Source organism: Triturus cristatus, chromosome 11 (genome assembly GCF_964204655.1).
Source record: "Triturus cristatus chromosome 11, aTriCri1.1, whole genome shotgun sequence".
Taxonomy (NCBI): Eukaryota; Metazoa; Chordata; class Amphibia; order Caudata; family Salamandridae; genus Triturus; species Triturus cristatus.
This window is the reverse complement of record NC_140594.1, coordinates 1065412303-1065434821: the sequence shown is the minus strand read 5'-3', so window position 1 is coordinate 1065434821 and position 22519 is coordinate 1065412303. Positions and strand designations below refer to the sequence as shown.

The 22519-nt window shown below is 45.0% G+C and overlaps 1 protein-coding gene across 3 annotated transcripts in view; it reads right to left on the bottom strand.

The window, feature by feature from the left end:
* GNB4 (G protein subunit beta 4) overlaps positions 1-22519 on the bottom strand; it is a 684865-nt gene that overhangs the window by 121811 nt on the left and 540535 nt on the right. The window lies entirely within an intron of this gene.

The window sequence follows — 22519 nt, the reverse complement described above, 5'->3', positions numbered from 1 at the left end:
GCCTACACACGTGGTGACTGACTATACTGGGGGACTTGTTCCCAGACTGTCGATTCATTGACTGCCCGACAGTGGTTGCTGACACCGATTGAACCCCTTTGGATATTTTCACAACTACCATGTTCAGGCTTTAGGCAAGACACAGTACTCTACATTTTACCAGGAACCTACACTGTCAATGTTCCTGACTGCTCTTATAGTACGACTCATGGTAACCAAATTCTGCTATCCCATCCAAGAAGAAACCCCATCGCTTCATTTTTGTTTTTTACGCTCTTTTGTTTGAAACCATGCTCATCATACAAATTTTATAGTCAAGATATGGCAAATATCACAGTACATACATGGCAGCTGAAAAATGGCAATATCCCAAAGCAGAACATTAATCACAATCAGTAGGAGGTGCTTTTACGACTCACCACACATCATAAGGCAGTCTCCCTGAATCAGGATCCCTGCAAATCAATACCCTGTAGGCTTGCCAGGATCCCTACACATTTTCCCACTTCTGGGGCAGCCCCCGCTTTGATAAACCATGGCACCAATCTTGGTCAGACTTCCAACCTGTTAGTCTAGGCCATCCGTACTCACAAACTTTCTCTCGGGGGCCAAATTTACAGTGTGGTTTGTGGCAGAGGGCCACACCGGTGGGGGCGGGGTCAGAGGGGGAGGGACGGGGCTAAAGCAAAAAAAAAATTGTGACCATGAGGTTGAACACAGGTCCCTGCACCAGACGCCTTCGTCCACTGAGCCACCAGACCCAACATACACAGATCTCTCTCTCTCTATCTCCGTCGCCCTCCTCCCTCCGTCGCCCTCCTCCCTCCGTCGCCCTCCTCCCTCCGTCGCCCTCCTCCCTCCGTCGCCCTCCTCCCTCTCTCCCCCTCCTCCCTCTCTCCCCCTCCTCCGTCCCTCCCCCTCCTCCGTCCCTCACCCTCCGTCCCTCACCCTCCGTCCCTCACCCTCCGTCTCTCTCCCTCCGTCTCCCTCCCTCCGTCTCCCTCCCTCCGTCTCCCTCCCTCCGTCTCCCTCCCTCCCTCCCCCTGTCTCCCTCTGTCTCCCTCTGTCTCCCTCCATCCCTCTCTATCCCTCCCTCCCTCTCTCCGTCCCCCTCCATCTCTCCGTCCCCCTCCATCTCCCTCCCTCCCTCTCCCTCCTTCTCCCTGTCTCCCTCCATCTCTCTACCTCCCTCCTTCTCCCTGTCTCCCTCCCTCTGTCTCCCTCCCTCTCCCTCCCTCCCTCGGTCCCTCACCCTCCATCCCTCTCCCTCTGTCTCCCTCCCTCTGTCTCTCTACCTCTGTCTCTCTCCCTCTGTCTCCCTCTCTCTCTCCCTCCCTCCCTCCGTCCGTCTCCCTCCCTCTTCCTCTGTCTCTCTCCCTGTCTCCCTCTGTCTCCCATTGTCTCCCTCCATCCCTCTCTATCCCTCCCTCCCTCCCTCTCTCCGTCCCCCTCCATCTCCCTCTGTCTCCCTCCCTCCCCCTCCCTCCTTCTCCCTGTCTCCCTCCCTCTCCCTCCCTCCTCCTCCTCCTCCCTGTCTCCCTCCATCTCTCTCCTTCCCTCCTTCTCCCTGTCTCCCTCCATCTCTCTCCCTCCCTCTCCCTCCCTCTCCCTCCCTCTCCCTCCCTCTGTCTCCCTCCCTCCCTCTCCCTCCCTCTCCCACCCTCGGTCTCCCTCTGTCTCTCTCCCTCTGTCTCCCTTCCCTTCCCCTCTCCCTCCCTCTGTCTCCCTTCCCTTCCCCTCTCCCTCCCTCTGTCTCCCTCCCTCCCCTGTCTCCCTCCCTCCATCCATCTCCCTCCCTCCCTCTCCCTCCCTCTCCCTGTCTCCCTCCCTCTCCCTCCCTCCCTGTCTCCCTTCCCCTCTCCCTTCCCCTCTGTCTCCCTCCCTCCCCTGTCTCCCTCCCTCCATCCATCTCCCTCCCTCCCTCTCCCTCTGTCTCCCTCCCTCCATCCATCTCCCTCCCTCCCTCTGTCTCCCTCCCTCCATCCATCTCCCTCCCTCTCCCTCCCTCTCTCCCCCTCCCCCTCCCTGTCTCCCTCCATCTCTCTCCTTCCCTCCTTCTCCCTGTCTCCCTCCATCTCCCTCCCTCCCTCTCCCTCCCTCTGTCTCCCTTCCCCTCTCCCTTCCCCTCTGTCTCCCTCCCTCCCCTGTCTCCCTCCCTCCATCCATCTCCCTCCCTCCCTCTCCCTCTGTCTCCCTCCCTCCCTCTCTCCCCCTCTCCCTCCCTCCCTCCCCCTCCCACCCTCTCCCCCTGTCTCCCTCCCTGTCTCCCTCCCTCCGTCTCCCTCCCTCCCTCCCTCCCTGTCTCCCTCCGTCTCCCTCCGTCTCCCTCCCTCCGTCTCCCTCTGTCTCTCTCCCTCTGTCTCCCTCCCTCCATCCATCTCCCTCCATCTGTCTCCCTCCCTCCCTCTCTCCCCCTCTCCCTCCCTCCCTCTCCCCCTCTCCCTCTCTCCCCCTCTCCCTCCCACCCTCTCCCTCCCTCCGTCTCCCTCCCTGTCTCCCTCCCTCCCTCCGTCTCCCTCCCTGTCTCCCTCCCTGTCTCCCTCCGTCTCCCTCCCTGTCTCCCTCCCTGTCTCCCTCCGTCTCCCTCCCTGTCTCCCTCCGTCTCCCTCTGTCTCCCTCCCTCCGTCTCCCTCTGTCTCTCTCCCTCTGTCTCCCTCCCTCCATCCATCTCCCTCCCTCTGTCTCCCTCCCTCCCTCCCCCTCTCCCTCCCTCCCTCTCCCCCTCTCCCCCTCTCCCTCTCTCCCTCCCACCCTCTCCCTCCCTCCGTCTCCCTCCCTGTCTCCCTCCCTCTCCCTCCCTGTCTCCCTCCCTCTCCCTCCCTGTCTCCCTCCCTCCGTTTCCCTCTGTCTCCCTCCCTCCCTCTGTCTCTCTCCCTCCCTGTCTCTCTCCCTCCCTGTCTCTCTCCCTCCCTCTGTCTCTCTCCCTCCCTCTGTCTCTCTCCCTCCCTCTGTCTCTCTCCCTCCCTCTCCCTCCCTCTCCCTCCCTCTCCCTCCCTCTGTCTCCCTCCCTCTCCCTCCCTCTCCCTCCCTCTCCCTCCCTCTGTCTCCCTCTCCCTCCCTCCGTCTTCCTCCCTCCGTCCGTCTCCCTCCCTCCCTCCGTCTCCCTCCCTCCCTCCGTCTCCCTCCGTCTCCCTCCCTGTCTGTCTCTCTCCCTGTCTCTCTCCCTCCCTCTGTCTCCCTCCCTCTAACCCTCTCTCCGTCACCCTCTGTCATCTCACCCTTGTGTGTGTCAGCCCGGGCTGTGACAGCTTCCCAGCGCGCACACACAGCTGCCCTGAGACAGCTTCCCAGCACTCACACACAGCCGCACCGGAGTACTTCACAGGTCTTTAAAAGACCATTTACATGTTAATAAAGCTTTATTGTATTTCACCTCTTAGGCCCCTGCATCTCCACTTTGACAATCACTGGAATCCCCCGGCCCCCACAGAGCAGAGTCTCAGAGTCCGGACTGCTGCAACCGGCAGTGTTTACACTATTTATTTATTTTTTTAAAACACATGTAGGATGTCTGCAAGGCCGCCGAGGAAGGCTTGCAAGGCCGCTGGCGGACCGCAGGGCCATACTATGAGTAACCCTGGTCTAGGCGGATCGACACTTGCCCACACTCTTGCTATGTTCTGTTTGGCTACACCGCAGCAGCCAGATTTTCTATATCACATACTTTTCCGCTTCCCTCAACTTAAATTCTTGGCTCAGGGTTTCAAATGATACAAAGGGAGTAAGTAAAGGGGGCATCTTGTGCCCCCACAGTGGCTAACATCTACATGGCCCTCTTTGAATCTAGATATATTGACAATGAAATCGCTCCCGTTAGTGAATAGGTTAATATGTGGTGTAGATATATAGACAATGTATTTTTTATTTGGACAGACAATCAAGAAGAAATCTCAGAATTTGTGTCCTGGATAAATCTGTGTGATAGTAATGTCATTTTCACAGCAACCCCAGTAATACCAAAGAAGAGTTTTTAGACACCGTCATTCAGAACAAGGGAGACCACTTAGAAGTGGACCTATATACAAAGCCGACGGCTCGCAACACATTGCTGCATTTTCACAGTTACCATCCCCAGTCTCAAAAGACTAGTATTCCCTTTGGACAGTTCCTGCGCCTTCGCAGGAACAGTACCAATTTAGAGGATTTTTTAATTCAGAACCATCGAGATGAAAGCTACGTTTATGGCTCGAGGTTACCCGAGACGCCTAGTGCAACATCTACTGACACAAAATACTAAAACACCTAACCCTAGACTGGTGTTCGTGACACGCCATTCTACGAAAAAATTTGTCACATCGTTAACAGTAATTGCCATATTCTAAATGCAACCAGAGAACGCGAAAATTCTATAGCCAAACCCCTTTTTGCACATAGAAAATATAAAAATCTCAAAGATATGATAGTGCATTCACGAATGAAGAATTCGCAAAGAAATCTCACACAGACATCCTTATTAGGCAATGATTTCCCCATCGGCAATTTTAAATGTATGTCCTGTGTTGCATGCCAGTTCGCCATTGAAACTACCACATATAAGCTAAATGGAACCAATATTGAATTGAAATCATTAACTAATTGCAAGACCACTAATATTATATAGCTCATTTTATGTCCTTGCAACCTTGGATATGTTGGGGAAACTTCCGCTCCATGGCTACCCGTTTAACTGAACATAGGTCAGCCATACGAACGAAGAAAACTGCTGCGCCGCTGGTCAGTCACTATATGGAAGCCCAACATACTGCTCAGGAAATACAATGGCTCATTTCGGAAAAAATACATATCAACTCTGGAAGTCAGAGTATGGAAATAAGTAAACTGAGGGAGGTATTTTAAATTTACACTCTCGACACATATAAACATGGGATGAATAATGAATTCCCTTGGCATCAGGTGATTCGATACAATAACAGCTGAGGAATCAACTTCTGAATAAGATGGCTCGTATCCAAAATACACTCTCCGCTACCTTTGACCAGAGGACATCAGTAAAATCATGTGGCCATGCCTACTTTAGATATGGGTTTATCCATTGATGTCAATGGTTAAATATGGCACACTCCGGAAGACAGCCTTTTGGTGTTTATATGATAATCTTCATAATAGTAGGTTTCAACCACAAAGTCATTCCATCTCGATTGGGGGCACACTTCTATACCCGTACAAAGAAGTTAGACTCTGGCTCGGGTTATATCAATTAACCACCTACAATAACTCGATATGGTGGATATAATCATACCATATTCCTATTTATTTCATACACGATCTAGGAAGTTTGTGAGATTAGTTTCTGTTTTAACTATCAAAATGGCAGCCAAGTGTATATGCTAGTTAATACATATTACGAGATTTTTTTAGTTATAAATACATTTACTTTCCCCATTACAAAATGGCGGATATGATATCCTCCTATTTTCGAGTTACACTCCAGGAGTCTTCGGACCTGCCCATTTACCATATACAACCTATCCGGTATGACTATCCTCATATCCAGAAACAGTTAGAGTGTTTGAACACTCGAACATCCAGTTCAAAATACGCGAATTAGCGGTAACCCGCCTGGCGTGCATTTCACGGCACAGCATTGTGGTATACCTCTATCGTGGATCCTGAAGACATACAGACAGACTGTTGATATTCGGACTATGAAGTGGAGGCTTCGTTGGTGACTCCGTCAACTGTGGTGTCATCACCTGTCGGCTCGCCCACACCGTTTGAAGGTATAGAAAAGTTTAGATTAAACATGTCTCAGACACACACTATACTTAGTTGCGCAGCTTATCAGTCTAGTATTTCCGTTTATAAGTCGCCCGTTCATGTTTCCCCACAGGAATTTATTGCGTTTTCCTCTACATCTTGAAACATTTATTTCTAATACCGTTCCGTGCCTCCGCAGAAACATTAATCGACGAACAGCATCCCAACACAAGAACTACATCGTTTGAAGGTACAAACAAAGTCAGATTCATGGGCCATCGACATGCACTATGTATTGTTATGCCGCACATCAGTCGAGAAGTCTCTGTCACAACCTGCCTATTAAGTCTTCCCATACAGGGACTTATTGTTTGCGTTTTAACCACATTCTGAAATTTGCATTCATCAATGTCATACTGGAAATTAGTCGGAAACACCAGTCCACCAACTAAATGTTCTAATCAAAGAGACAATACAGGTAAGAGATTAGAACACCTGAAGTTCACTCCTTGAACATCACACGAATACCATTACACGGCCATTAAATGGTTTGGAAGTATATTTATTAGTATCATAACAAATACCTTTTTTCTGATCATTTTCACAACAGAGTGAACTTCATCATTTCTCCAATGAATGTTTTTTATCGCCGCACTTACGGAGTTACAACTATTCCTTAAAAAGGAGTATATTCCCAAATGCTTTACGCTGTGACAAAAAACTCTTACGAATTGGTGAATACAGGGTAAGCTTCTGACCCTTCCTCTTGAAATATCTATATTATTAGGACTTCCTACACATAGACAGACATATATATATATATATATACATACTTAAGTATCCTGTGTTTTTTATTGTCCTCATAGGCGTTTCCTCTTTAACTAGTGCTGCTATCAGTATCCACCCAAACTCGACTCTCAGATGATATACTAGATTCATTAAGGTAATTTTATAGATCATGAAAAACTCTCTCCAATCACCTGATTCTTTGTCACCATATAATTCATAGCTCTACCTCAAGATCAAGGTCTAATCTTGTATATACACGGTCCTGTGTTTAAGTGGTTTCTTTCTTTTTTTCTTATTAATATCTTTTCACAATCTCACGATGATCGGTTTTCTAAGGAATCTTTACTACTTGAAACTTGCAATTGGTTCTATATTCTATTTTCTTCTGTTTCTTCTTTCATTCGTTTTTTCGATAAACTGGATTAAAATACTGAATCTTTATTTCCTGTGACATTTTAAAGAATCCTTCCCTTCTTTTAAATAAATGTTTCTGACTTACATTATAGCAGAAAACTTTAGTAGGACCCTCGATATGCGATCAGAACTATTTCTTATATTTACATTTCCTTTTTAGATTTTACTAGACCAACATGGCTACCTGATGAAGGCGTACCGCCGAAATGCGCGTAGAGATACGAATTACGTTAGCCATGATCACACTGTTTGATTGTTTAAAATAATATATGTATTGAATTTACGGTTTCGATTCTAATTTATTATATAAGTTTATGTCTATAATAACAACATCATGAACGACATGCCTTATTATACTGTATCATTAGGCCATGTAAGAATGGATACGTATGTGTGAATATTATTAGCAAAAATCACATACTCATTTTGTACTTAATACATAGGTAAAGACAGAAATTGCATGTCTATCAAAACTGTTATTGATGTCATTTTTTGTTTTTTTTCTTATTTAAAACGATAAAATATTTAAAAATATTCTTTATAAATACTTAATTTCTAAAAATAACAAAAATTACATATTTTTGATACACTCCCTTCTCTGGTCACATATTGTGTCTGGTAATTATAGGTCCACTTTCTATCCATTTCCGAAATGGGTTATTCACATTCAGTATCTCTACTCCGATTAAGAAAATGTATACAGGGGTACCCCTATTTTTCACATACGAAGACCTGGTCTTGCCAGACATCTCCCAAGTGTTCTATTCCTATCACTTCCCAACCCGAGAAGCCCATCAGTCCAACCACCTTGTGAAGTAGGTCACTATCCCATAATGGTGTCATGTTGGTGAGCCGACCATTCCCGCCCAAGAACTTCGCAGCCTCCATTCGTACTCCGACTACCTTCTGGGTGTGCTGCGGCAGCCCAGCTCTGTCCTTCTCCGGTAAAGCGTTGTTTTATAGTCTCTGCAACCCATCACCTCTATATCCACTCTATATGCTGTCTCTCAGTAGTCTGTGAAAACCCAGTCAATGAACGGAGTATTTGGTTATATCTGGAACTGCCAGCCCACCAAGTATGCCCCCCTCTGAAGCTTGGAGAGCGCTATGCGCAGTGTCCCCCCTGCTACAGGAATGTGTGGACTTCATGGTCAATTTTCTGGAAGAACTTCTATGGGACCCTATAGGGAGTGTTTTGGAGCACATATATCAAGTGTGGGAGTGTAATTATCCTGTACAACGCCGCTCTGCCCATCAGGGAGAGAAGTTAAAGTTCCCAAGTGTAGGGCCTCCCCTCTCTATCTCTCTAGCTGCAGGAGAAGGTTTTTGCACAGAAATTTCTGGGGGCTCAGGTTATATGGATCACTAGGTATTGAAAACTCACTGTCATCAAAGGTGATGTGCAGGACCGAGGGAACCGCAAATTATCACCTGATAGTGGGAAGTCAAGTGACTTTAACCAATTGAAGCGATATCCCGAGTAGCTGCCAAAATGGTCGAAGATATGCAGGACCCTAGCCTAGCCCTGCCTGGTGCCTTTCTGCGGGGGAAAGATTTGGGAGATGGCTCCATTGACACGCACCGCACGGTTTCTGGTAGAGGAGCTGGACCCAACCACAGAATTCCAGGCCAAGGCCCAACCGTGTAAGAGCTGCGAATATATAGTTCCACTCAATACTATTGAATGTCATTTTGGCGACAAGGACATTTCCATAGCTAGGTCCTAGCCCCACAGTCTAATTTCAAGCATCACCCAAATAAGCATCGTACATTCAGATGGGTGCTTCTATGTGGCATAAGGTCAGGATGTAGAATCGGCGTAATGACTGTATGCAGTCTGGACACCAATATTTTAGCTAGAACCTTGGCCTCTAGATTTAGCAAAGATATAGGTCTAAATGAGCCATATTCCGTCAGTGGTTTGCCATGTGTGACTACTATTGTGGTAGTCCGCTGGTTTCTCTGCAGACATTGCCCTTTCTGCACCTCCAGAAACATGACCGGAATATGTGGGGTCACCTTGTCCCCATCGCCTCGTTTTAAAGCTAGAGAGCAGTGGGAACTGTATCTAGACCTCAGATATGGATTTGCCAGATTAAGGCGGGGTGACAGGCAAGCTCTCCCCTAATGGGTGGCTACGTACCTTTCATTTTTAAAATCTTCATCATATGTACCATAGTCCCCATCAGATGTTTACAATTCATTATAGAGCACACTTGTGCTGCATGTTGTCTGAAGCTGGATTTCTGCATCTTGTGTGTCAGTGTCAAGCGATAGCAGTCTACTGGGAGGGAGAGGGCAGGGTACTGTCTGAAATGCTGGGAATGAATGTCAATCTGTCACCTAAGCTAGCCCTTTTGAGATGCACTAGGGGAATCCCACAAGGGGTCCGGTGCTTTGCGACACTAGCCCTCCTGCTGGCAAAGAGGGGAATGTTGTGTGTATGTATTTGGTGGGTGGGGGTGTCGTGCGTGTGGGGACTGTGGTAGATCCAAAACATGAGACGGGATGAAGGATAAGGCCTTCTGCAACGACCATCTGGAACTTTACTATTCTACACTGCCCCAGGAGCATTGGCCCAGGGACATTTAGGGTCCTCTACAAGTGTATTTACTGAGTCATGATATTGAGTAACTGTCCCCCCTATGGTAAAACCTACATGAAGGAATTGCGGACCCCTGTGGTACTTTGTTGGCTGTGTCGAGTGGGCCCTATGGATTACTGTGTAAATGAGCTGCACTATGCCAGGAGTGCACTGTCTGACTGACTCCGTTAGAGCCTAGCCTGTCCACCTGTGGCTGAGACCTCTTTATCCCACCAATAACATGGTCATCACACACCCCTTGTGCTGAATGGTAGTCGCCGTCTTCTGTATGGTTTTGCTTGCCACCCTGTATCTATCGTTTGCTGTTATGTTGCTGTGCTTTCCTTACTAACAGTCCTGTTTCGGGCTGGTGTTCACATGGTATCATGCATAAAATCCTATTTAAAAAAGGTCCCCAGGATACCTTGGGTCATTCATTGGTAGAATTACAGTTGATGGGGTCTTGACATTTAAGACAGCAATTCTGTGTCTTACTCAGCAACCATCTGGCTCTAGTCATGTTTTGCCACCTTTCAAGTTGATATGCAATACTTTCTTTGCTGGTGCAGATGCCTTGCTGGGCTGTTGGCAGTACTACTTAACAGCTTGAACAATGGTGATGCTGGTACCTTTTTTGGTTTAAGTACTAGTATAACTTTCAAGAATTTCTACTTTTTGTTTAAGCCATCCTCTTTTTACGGCCTTTCCCTCAGGTATCATTTGGTACTGTGTTTCGGTTATTGAAGAACTGAAGAGAGCAGATCCGAAGAATGGATAGTTATGCTGTGCATCTGTCTTAAAGTTGAAAAAATGACCATAAGGATCTTCTTAGCAAGAAAAGTTCATTCAGCAAAGTCAACAAATACACTAAGGTCAGAATTTTGAAAGGTAATGGAAAAACAGACAGCTGCTTTGCAAATTGTCAAAAGACTTTTGCAGACCACATGAAAATTGTCCAAGGCCTAAAACGTGCAGGTATCTCCTAAATGGTGTTGTATTACATGTTCTTTTTTATGACCGTAAGATAATGGAAATTCTTTAGTCATAGACCAACAACCTATGATCAGTGTTTGGAATCTGAATTGAGAAGCAGGGTGGACGTTATAGAGTACAGTGCTCAAATACAGGGGTGGGGAGTTCCAGAGAGTTGAGCCTTGATGGTGGAAGGTTTTACCACCAAATAAAATTAGTGGAGGCAGATCAAGGACCTGGGAGGCTGATAAGATGGGGTTGGCCATCAACATTTCAAAAAACACTACTTAGTAAAAAAAAATCTGATCTCAGCTAGATCAGAAACTTACGGAGTGAATAAAGGATGAGTGTAAAATTATAACAGCATAATTCTGGACTCAGCAATTAAGTTGGGGATTTCATTTGCACACCAGTGTTCAAGTTATTACAGTAATTTAAAGAAGATAAAAATACAGCTACTATTAAGGAACTTCTCTGGGAACAAGTAGAAGAGGGAGGATTTAGTAAAGAAAACAAAAGGTATGTATGGAATACTTGAGAAGAAAAAAGCTACTTGCATTTAAATGTAGCTCTCCGGCATTGCCATCTTTCATAAATGTGCATGCTTAAATCATTGCCTGTCGTCAGGCTGGAAATCCCTGATAATCTTAAATAGCAGTAAACAGTGTTAAAACTGCAATCTGCCTGAATGACAGAGTTTGTTTAGTAATCCATCTCATTTGAAGCAACATGAACTTCAGCTAATGAGGAGGAAGTACCAGCACTCCTTCTACCCTAGAGGCCACCATAGCTTCGGATTTCAAAGTACAAGAGTTAGAAGAGTATGAAATGAATGAGCCTCTGACCAGGGAGCAGGGAGGGTTGCATGTGAATATAAGAAAGATATCAACCCTTTTGAACTGAGTTACAGGTAACTAACTATTTATTTTCCAGCATTTGGATCGGTCATATATTCGCATGCTTGAATCAGAATAAGAAGCATTTCATAACAATCATAATAAATAAAAGATAAGAGGGAAGCAGGCACAACCTTACTGAAATCTATTTTGGCAGACTTCATGTCCCACTGTTGAGTCGGCTTCTGCATCCACGTCATGGTGTAGTGTTTTGTGAATGTATGACTGCAACTCCAGGTAGCTCAAGGCAGAGTAGAATGCAGTAGTTGTCGCTATGCTCCTCATGGAATGCACTCTCAATCTTTACTGGAGTGGACGCTTGGTCTTGCTGTGGCAGAAAGTGATACAGGCTGAGAGCCAACGTGCTATGCCCTGTTAAGGCACAAGACACCCTCTTTCTGCCTGCCCACAAGATAAAAAGGTTTTTCTGTTGAGCATACTTCATTTGTTTTCACTGTAAATCCCAAGGCATAAGTCTAAGAAATGTAAAAATCTTTCTTGCTGTCATAGATATTTGGGGAAGAAAGATTGTAGAGTGACTGGTTCATTCAAGTGAAAGTTAGTGTCCTTTGTTATGAATGAAGGATTGGTTCTCAGGATCACCCAGTCCTTTGAGAACTGGAGAAGAGGTTCTTCGACAGTGAATGCTTGCTTTGCCCCTACACACTTTGCCGATTTCAATGCCTGGGATCGCTGTTTTACCCGAAATGAACTTTAAGTGTATTTTGTGTATCGATTCAAGGGGTGATTTCATTAACTAACTGAAGACAGAATTGAGCTTCCGGGTAACTGGAGGGCATCTAACAATTGGAAATGCTTTAAACAGTCCTTTCATAAATTGCTCATAGCTCTCTTGGATAACCGAGTCGATAATACAGTTTCTCTTCTTCAAAATTTTGATACTGCAGTTAGGTGGACTCGTACTGATGAATATTTCAGGCCACTTTTAGTTAGATCCAACAAGTACAGGAGTATCTGCTGAGGATATACATGACGTGGATGAAGATCTTTACTACTGCACCACAGACACTGAATCTCTTCCACTTGACATTGTATTTATTTGTAGATGCTGGAGCTCGCGCCTGCAGTAGAATGGCTCTACAGTCTTGCGCTAGGTACAAGTGCCCAAACTCCAAGCAGTCAGATACTACGGTGTCAGGTTGTACTGCAGTATCTCTTAGTGGTGTCTGAAGAGGAACTTGGGGTGTGATTGCAGAGAAAACACTGGACATGCAGACAGTTGCAGGAGTTCGCTGTACCAGTACTTGTAATGAGTAATGAGGGTCAACAAGCAATGATATGTCTTTGCTCAAAACTCTGGGCATCCGGGTAAACTGAGAAAAGGTGATGGACCCTCTCATTGAAAGGGTATTCCTTAGGTCTCTGATGCCAAAACTGATTCCGATGCACTGGTATTTCTTCTTGCTCCATGTGACAAAGAGATCGATAACTGGATGACCCCGTTGTCGGAAAATGAAATCAACTTGGTCCTAGAGTAATTTCCACATGTGGCAATCTGACGGTTGTCAAATGAGAATGTCCAATTGGTTGTTCGTCCATCCTGGCAGGTATTCCACTGCAGTGCCAATTTTATGAGAAATGGCCAAGTCCCATAGCAGTTAAACCTCTTCTGGGAGAGACTGGGACTACAATCACTCTTGCTTTGCTACATAGAACATAAATGTGGTATGGTCTGTTCTGATGAGGACTGCTTGACAAGCTAGCGTAGGAAGGCTTGAAGCTCCAAAACATCTTTTTTTCGTCAAACCAGAATAGTCTGTCCGAAAGGTATTGCAGGTGAGCACCCGAGCCATCTGTGGATGCTTCTGTTGTCAGCAAAAGCCTGTTACAGGCTGAAAAGAAACATAGCTTCAGATTTGCAGGGAGTATCTACCACAACAGTTCTTGTTTCCGTCGACTTGTGACTTGGACTGTCACTCCCATGAGCAGTTGATTTGTTTCAAATGAACATCCAGTTCTTGTCGGGCAGGTCTCATTTGAAATCTGCAAAAGGGAATGAGACCTATACAGAATGATATTATGCCTAGCAGGTACTTGTACTATGATTGCTTGACAGACAGGTTATTTGCCATTATCTGGAGGTTCAACGTGCTTTCTCCAACAGTGTTGAGTATCGCTCCCAGAAAGTGAATTTTCATGTGGAGCTCTAAAGGTGATTTCTCCTTCTTTAGAGTGAGACCAAAACACTTCAAGAGATTGATTCAGGTGGTCGTAGAAGTCTTTGCCTTTTCCATTGATTGGGTCTTGATGAGCCAGTTGTCTAATTATAGGTACAATTGGCGACCTTGTCGTGTGAGGAAGGCAGCAACTGGCAATATGCACTTGATGAGAATTTGAGGTGCTGATTTAGGGCCAAAAAGGAGCACCGTCACTTAATAATGTGGTCCTGCCACTGAAAAGGGAATGTATTTTCTTTGCTTTCAGTGTATAGGTATATTGATTTATGCACCCTGAATATCTAGGGAAGTCAGATAACCTCCTCCAGAGATCACGAGGAGGACCTCTTGAAGAGTAATCATTTGAAAAGACAATTTCTTCCAAAACTTGTTCTGTTGTCCATGATCCAGAATCTCTCTCTATTGTCCAGTATTCTTTTGTCTCAAAAAGAATCAGGGGTAAAATCTCTTGGATTTGGGACCCTCTCCACTGATTCCTTTTGGAGGGGAAGACTTTCCTGTTGCAGTTCCCTCAAGTGGAGATGATGTTCTTTTTGGGTGGGCAGACAGGTGGTCTTTGTATAAACAGCACAGTTTGACCTGTGCAAACAATTTGCCACATACATTAGTCCGATATTATGGACTCCTCCCATGTGGAGGCAAAAAGGGAAATCCTCCTCTTCACCTTCTGGAATTGCAGTGGAAGGGAAGACAATTGTGGTGAGTCAAGCTTTTTTCTGGTCGTCATTGGAGTGTTATTGAAAACAGCTTCTTTTGCTATACCTCTACTATCTCTGTCTGAAGAAGCTGATGATGGCATTTTTTTAGACCAAATTTGGGCTGTCGATCCTATATCAGAGTCCAACTTCAAATGGCCAGTAAGACAAGCTGGGCTGAATTTAGGGCTCGATACTGCTGCTCCAGCCATGGTACTTCTGCTGGAACTGTTTAACCTCTTGTGTGCCCATGACGAGATAGTCTCGTCATGGAGCACGGTTGCGCTGTGCCCATGACGAGACTATCTCGTCATGAACCCCGCCCGCTAATGCAACGCCCGGCACAGGAGGGGGAAAGGGCGTGGCACAGAAGGGGTTAAGGTCTTTTCATTAGCCTTAACTTTTCAAAACACAAATTGCAGAATATGTATGGGCTTTACAGGCCGCCTTGTCTGCTACTTAAAATCATAAAGGAAACATTACTGTTCCACTGAAGTCATTGGCAAATTAAACTTTCTTGCAGACCTCTCCATCAAGGCATGGAAGCGGGATATATCATCTGGAGAATTTGGTGGACTGGACAGGTTATCCTCTTTGGCTATGATGTAGTCTTCTCCTGGTGGAAGTTCACCTTCCTTCTCATCCACATCCAAATTTTTTTTAGAGTTAATTGAATCTTCATCAACCATGCCCTCAGAAGTATGTGGGACGAGAAGTCTATTGAAGAGTCTGGGAGATGGCTCACTCAGAGGTAGGAGAGGTGGTGGAGGTGAAGGCAGCAGAGGTGATATAGATGGTAAAGGAGGTGGCAGGATGAGTAAAACAGTTGTGGAGGCAGACCCGTAGGGTGCTGTGGTAGCCACCGTTGAGGTGTCCATCACATGCTGTAGAATAGATAGAGGAATACAAGCATCTGTAAAATTCCTGGCTCTTTATTGTATCTAGAAGGTTCAGAGAAGCGTGGATTGTTATGAATAAAACCTTGCTGATAACCATATTCATAGTAAGGCTCCTCCTTATCCATTATAGCATCTAAATCGAGGACGTAGTGTACATAAATTGCGTTGGACTGTATGCAGTCTCTGACTCGAGTATGTTGACATTTTCTTCCAGCTCAGTATCATGAATTTGTGAAAGTAAAGTAGGTGGCACTTTTAAAGGTGAAAAGGCATGTGCACTGAAAAGTGTTTTTCACAGTGCAGGTATCAACGGTGCTGGCGTTGTCAGTGTTGTGGTCAAAAGTGTCTGAGCTGACGGCGGTATGAGACACATTACAGAAACAGTCTTCGACAATGTAGCTGTTGACGAGATTTTCTTCTTGATCGTCGCCGACAGTAAGGTTTCTGAAAGTTTTTCTTCCTAGATGATAGCTGCTCATCTTGTGTGCAGTTTTGTGAGCAGACAATTTCTTCTCCCCTGGAGTGTTTTTCTGAGTGAACTATAGATTTATTCTGTGAGGAGATGGGTGCAAGTGCTTTACCAAATAAATCTAAATCAGATCTTTTTTGCATTTCTAAGCACAACATGAGAGAATAAGAGGTATAGGCCAACCCCTGTTCTCCCTAAATTAACACATATAACCACAAGGAGATATGGGCTGCAGAACAAGGGGTTACCCTATTGTGTAGTGCCATACCACATCGAATATACTTAAAAAGATTAGGAGAAGTCATCTCAACCACAGTTTATAGTTGCATGCTTCATCATATAGTTGCCTTCTCCTCATCCAGATAGGTTGTACCATCCGGATCAGCTCAACCCCTTGTGGGGAGTTCAGGACATAATTTATCTGGATAAAATCAGGATTCCAGTTCTCACTGTAAAAATGGCTATGGGTAGAAGGATTCCTCTTATTTAGTGAGTACCCATGTCATCATTCCAATCTAGGTAAATACTGGATGTTTTAGGAAATTGATGGCTCATACATCCATCAACACATGCTTACATGCGTCAGCCGTAATAAATTAGCCAAAATGGGTCTACAGCTTTCTTCAGGGCTCAAAACTATCCCTGCCTAATGACTAATACAATTTCATGCAAACTAACAAACGCATAAGGCTCTTGTACCCGTTTTATCCTTTAAGTTACCTGTGATGTGGATTTGAAGAACATTTAATATATATTAACATATAGTTATGTGTCTCAAGTACTATATTCAGTGTACACACAGACTGTACTCAACAAATCCATTGGTAAGCACAGCTGCAGCACACTTCATGTATCCCTGGACCAATTCTGTGTACACTGCAGACAATCACTTCAGTACTATATACAAACCATACATGCATTTCTCTTAGTGTGCACATCTATTTATATAGAAAATAGAAAACAATGTGGTTCCCAAATGAGAGAGAAGTGGGAGGGTATTTAGAAATGCTTATACCATCAAAAGGTGGTCAGATAGTCACCAGCCGTTTTACATAATTGTATTCACCCATCTTTATTATAACATCTAGCTGACAGTTTTTTAGAAAACCCTGTTGCGGAGCTTACTATGGGATAGATATATTAGCATGCATGATTTGACAAACATTGAGCCACTGATAGTCACTCATTTTATAGAATCAATTTCCAAATGTCTCGATTGTGTCATTCCTGAATGCAAAACCTTGTTATTTCGGATCTTCATTATTGAAGTATGTTTTGCATTTGGCAAGCATTCAAGTATAGTTTTATTTCAAGACACAGGCTTCAATATTCACACACTTATCTGTGCATTGCCCCCTTGAGGAGTAAATCAACCAGAGATACTGAGGATCCCCTGGCCACTAGGAAGCTGTGCCGCATTAGCACCTAATTTCCTATCTCTTCTGTGTCTCATCCAGACTTGGTGAATCCTTGCCATATTTATATTTTGAGTTGCTGAGATCTTGTGCCGAGACATTTGCTTAACAAGCGTTGACTGGTGTGTGACATCATACATTAAAGCATCATGCTTTCTGGACTCATGGGAAATGTGGTTTCACAGGGTTGTATCTGAGATATCCTAGAAAAACAAACATTAAGAAAAAGGGAGCATCAATGTTAAATGAGTTACATTTATGTTTAAATATAATCTAAATGTGAGTTACCCTGACAAGCTGCGCTTTTGATGATAGGGGCACTTAATGTGTAGCATGTTATTTATCTAGTTCAAGAGCAGTCAAACAGGTTATCAAACATGCCATGTTTAAAGGGCATAAAGAGTGTCTCATAATAAGTTCCTTTTTATGTGACCATTTTTATTCAAACCCTAACTGGTAGAGAGGAGAATGATTCTTCTGCTACTGATTTGTTAGTGTCTAACACCTCTAATATCACAGAAGCAAGAAAAAGACCTCTTTCAGATTCTGTAGTCTGGTTATATGACACAAGTAATTTACCTAGTGTTGTAATTAACTCCATTTCATGTTATAATTGAGACCCTGTTTATACGTCTGCAGTCTATATAGTCAGCGCTGTTTGTGGAAGAACAGTTTTTGACTCCTGTCAACAATGCTATTGACTCTCTATGACAGCGCCCACCTCGGGTCGCTTTTTGTGTGGCCTATATAAAGAAACATAACTACCTGAATGTGCTACGGTGCTCAGTTCTTCCTATTTTAATTTTTCTTGTAGTCATGCCTATGCATCTTAAATTGTGATGGTGTTTATTACATTTTGAGAATTACAGTTGGTGAGATGTTTCAATTCCCAAGAAGTTGTTAATCCGAGTTCCACATCCTTACACCTCATCGTCGAGGGACATATTTTACAACTGGCACATAGGAAACGGCCTGTGGGTTATTGAATGAGGCCCTAATGTCAGGATGGATGTTAGCCTTTTTAGGTCTAGTGTGAAATATTATATCTTTCATTGATCTACCTCTCTTAAATGTAAACATTGGTTTTTCATATCTTAAAAAGCCTGATGTCAGTATCCAAAATGTTTAACCGTCTTTTTTATCAACATGTTGCAATAGACTTTGGTTACACATAGCAACTAATTGTTTTATTAGAGGCTTTCACTTAGAATGTATTGTGCACTTTTTTTTGCATGATAAGGAAAATACTACTTACCAGTATGCATCTGTTCTTGGCATGTAGAGCTGTAGAGTTGTATACTTTAGCATAGATCGTCATCTGGTGTTGGGCTCGGATGTTTGCACTTTGTTTTTGTTCGAAGTCTTTGTAGTCACGAGATAGCGACTCCTCCTTATGGTGATAGTGTGTATGGGCATCAACACTATCCTCAGATTGTTTTTCGCCATAAAGGGTGATGGAGTTAGTAAGAGAATAGGAAAGGATGTCCATGTAAGGCATCTAAGTAAGATATTACTGCAACAGCTAAAGGTACCCGGGGAGGTGGGTGGGCGTATACAACTCTACATGCCAAGAATAGATACATACTGCTAAGTAGCATTTTCCGTTCGAGGCATATGAGCTGTAGATTGCATACTTTAGCATAGACTATACAGCAGTTTTCCTCCCTAGCGGTGGCAACCTGTATCGGTTTCATTGGTTTGAAAAAGTGTTCTTAGTACAGCCTGGCCCACAGTAGCTTGTTGTTTTGCTTGCAAATCTACACAGTAGCGTTTAGTGAAAGTATGTGGTGTAGACCAAGTTGCTGCTTTGCAGATGTCATCTAGGGGAATGTTCTCTAAGAAAGCCATAGAAGCCCCTAGTTTGCGTGTGGAATGAGCTCTAGAGGGAATAGTTAATGTGCGTTTAACTTTAAGATAGCATATTTGGATGCATTTAACAATTCACCTTGCAATTCCTGTTTTTGAAATGAGATTGCCATTGTGAGGTGGGGAGAAAGCTACAAAGAGTTGTTTTGTGTTTCTAGAGGGCTTAGTTCTTTTGATGTAGTAGAGTATCGCTCTTTTAACATCTAGCATGTGGAGAGCGCGTTATGCATCTGAGTCTGGTTGAGGGAAAAATACTGGAAGTTCAACCGACTGATTAAGGTGGAAGGCAGATACTACTTTAGGCAGAAATTTTGGGTTAGGCCTAAGAATCCCTTTACTATGGTGTATTTGTAAAATGGTTCTTGTATGGTTAATGCCTGGAGTTCACTAACTCTCCTAAGGGATGCGATAGCTACCAGGAAGACTACTTTCCAAGTAAGGAACTGTAACTCGCATTTGTGCAGAGGTTGAAATGGGGGACCCATGAGTCTGGTAAGGACTATATTGAGATTCCATACAGGAGAAGGTGGAACTCTAGGTGGAATTATTCTTTAAAGTCCTTCCATAAACACTTTGATAGCGGGTTCTCTAAACAAAGACAAATGTTGTCTGTTTTGGAGGCAAGCAGCAATTGCAGCCAGATGTAGTGTATAGATGTGTATGCTAGGCTACATTGTTGTAGATGCAAAAGATAACAGATAATGTTTTAGATGGAAGCATCTAGCGGATCGATTTTGTTGTTTGTACAGTAAATGACAAATCGTTTCCACTTTGCCACATAGCATGCTCTAGTGGTAGGACTTCTGGCCTCTTTAATGATGTTCATGCAGTCTGGCGGGAGATTGAGGTAGCCAAACACTAGAACTGCAGGAGTCAAATTGCAAGATTAAGTTGATTGGGATCTGGATGCCTTATCTCTCCATGGTTCTGAGTGAGGAACTTGGGGGAGAGGTGCAGCTTCTGATGAAGCACTACTGAGAGTTCCAACAGGGTTGTGAACCATGGTTGGCGTGGCCATGTTGGAGCAACTAGGATTATTGTGAGGGAGTGTTGTTTGAGCTTCCGAACTACTAATGGAATGAGCGGGAGAGGCGGAAAAGCGTATGCAAATTTGCCTGACCAGTTCACCCATAGCGCATTGCCTTTGGACAATGGGTGTAGATATCTGGAGGCGAAGCTTGGGCATTTTGAGTTTTGGTGTGTGGCAAACAGATCTATGTGTGGATGACCCCACAAGTGAAAGAATGGAAGGAGAAGTTGAGGATGAAGTTCCCATTTGTGGAACTGCTGTGTTTGACAACTGAGCAGATCCGCGATCTGATTGTGTACTCCCGGGAGATGTTGTGCGAGGGGGTATATGTTTTGAGGAATAGCCCACCTCCATATGCTTTGCGCTAGTCGTGAAAGCTGAAGAGAGTGTGTCACCCCCCGTTTTTGTATGTAGTACATTGCCGTCATGTTGTCTGTTCGTACCAAGACCGCTTTGCCTACTAGCAAGAGTTGAAAAGACTTTAGTGCTAGAAAGATTGCCAGTAACCAGGTGATTTATGTGGAGTTGTTTTTGTTGATGGGTCCATATGCCCTGAACGGTTTGGTTTTGGAGATGAGCTCCCCAGCCGGTAAGCGATGCGTCTGTTGTTAGCACTATCTGTGAACTGGGTCGAGGAACGGCCGCCCTTTGGAGAGGTTTTGTGTGTTCCACCACTGCAGAGAGCGATGTGTGCGGCTGTCCACCAATACCAGATCTGTCAACTGACCTTGAGCCTGGTTCCACTGATGTGCCAAACATACCTGTAATGGCCGCATCTGGAGTCTTGCATAAGGGACGATGAGGATGCAAGAGGCCATCATTCTGATTAACTTCATAAAGACTCGAGCTGGCAATGAGTGTTGAGGCTGAAATTGGGATACAAGAGCCTGCCTGGTGCAGATCCTGACTGGATTGGGGTGTGCTAGGTCTTTTGAAGTGTCTAGAGTGGCTCCTAGATACTGTTGTATTTTGGATGGTTGAAGGTGAGACTTGGTGAGGTTTACTGTGATCCCCAAGTCGTGAAGTAGTTGGATGGTTTTGTGTGTTGTACACAAGTGTTGTGAGACTTGGCTTTTATGAGCCAGTCATCCAAAATAAGGGAACACGTGTATGTGTTGCCTTCGTAAGTGAGCTGCCACCACTGCGAGGCATTTGGTGAAGACTCTGGGTGCTGTGGTGTCTCCGAATGGGAGGACTTTGAACTGATAGTGTTGACCGTCCAGGGATGAATAGGAATATGAAAGTAGGTGTCCTTTAGATCCAGAAGAGGAAGTTGGCTTGTTGAAGTAGTGGGAGCACCTGTTCGAGAGTGACCATGTGGGAGTGGTCTGACTGAATGTAGAAGTTTAGGGGTCTAAGGTCCAGTCTTGGCCTGAGAGAGCCGTCCTTTTTTGGGATTAGAAAATAAAGCGAGTAAACCCCTGTGCCCTGATGATGTAAGGGTACTGGTTCTATTGCGTTTTTTTGAAAGAGAGAGGGAATCTCTTGTTTTAGAAGGGTCAAATGTTCCGTGGACATTGGACGGTGTTTGGGAGGGATGTGTGGGGGAGTGGAGGTGAGTTCCAGGCAGTAACTATACTGAATAATGTGTCTTACCCACCTGTCTGTGGTGATGGAATTCCAGACAGGTAGGAACTGTGATAGACGTCCTCCGACAGGTGTGGAGTGGTCGGGAGGAAGTGGAGGGAAGTCACTGCTTGGTGGGAGGGGAGGTGCGGGTGTTACCGCGTCCTCTTCCTTTATTGTTGTTGCCCCTGTATCCTCCCCTAAAATATCCATTGGAAAAGGAACTTTGATTGGGGCTTTTGTAAGATGGGGAAGGTTGTTCTGATTTGTTGGTTTTGGAGCCACCCCTATGAAAGGAGCGACAAAAAGAACCTCTATGGGAAGGTGATTGCAAGGCCCCCATAGATTTTGCAGTCTCTGTATCTTTTTTCATCTTTTCTAAAAGATGTGTCGACTGCAGGCCCAAAGAGATGTTCTGGGTCCAAAGGCTGGTTAAGAATACTGGTTTGCACCTCTTGTTTGAAACCGGATATCCGATGCCATGCGTGCCTGCGTAATAAAACGCTGGTATTAACGGCACGAGATGCGGTATCAGCGACATCAAGACCACATTTAATGGATGTATTTGTAATTAATTTACCTTCTTGTATAAGGTCAGTTGCCTTCTCCTTATATTGGTCAGGAAGATGCTTGATAAGCGTCTCAAGCTCATCATAGTGAGCTCTGTCATATCTTGCCAGCAAAGCTTGGGCGTTGGCAATTCTCCAATAATTTGCAGATTGTGACGCAATACGTTTTCCGGATGCGTCTAAAAGTACGAGTTACTTACCTTCTGTAACGATGTATCTGGTAGACGATTCTAGCCGCAGATTCCTTCACGTAGAATTCTCCAAAGGCGTGAGACTGGATCCGAAAACTTTGCCACAGCATCCCTGCGCGCCAGGGGGCGAGGCAACACCACGCGACGGCATCATCCGCGTATGTGACGTCAGCGAGGTCACATAAGCCCCATCCTGGGGGCTACGTCAGTTTTCTTCGGAGAACTTTTCCGCGCCGCAACGCGGACCCACCAGGCAAACTGTGGGAGCA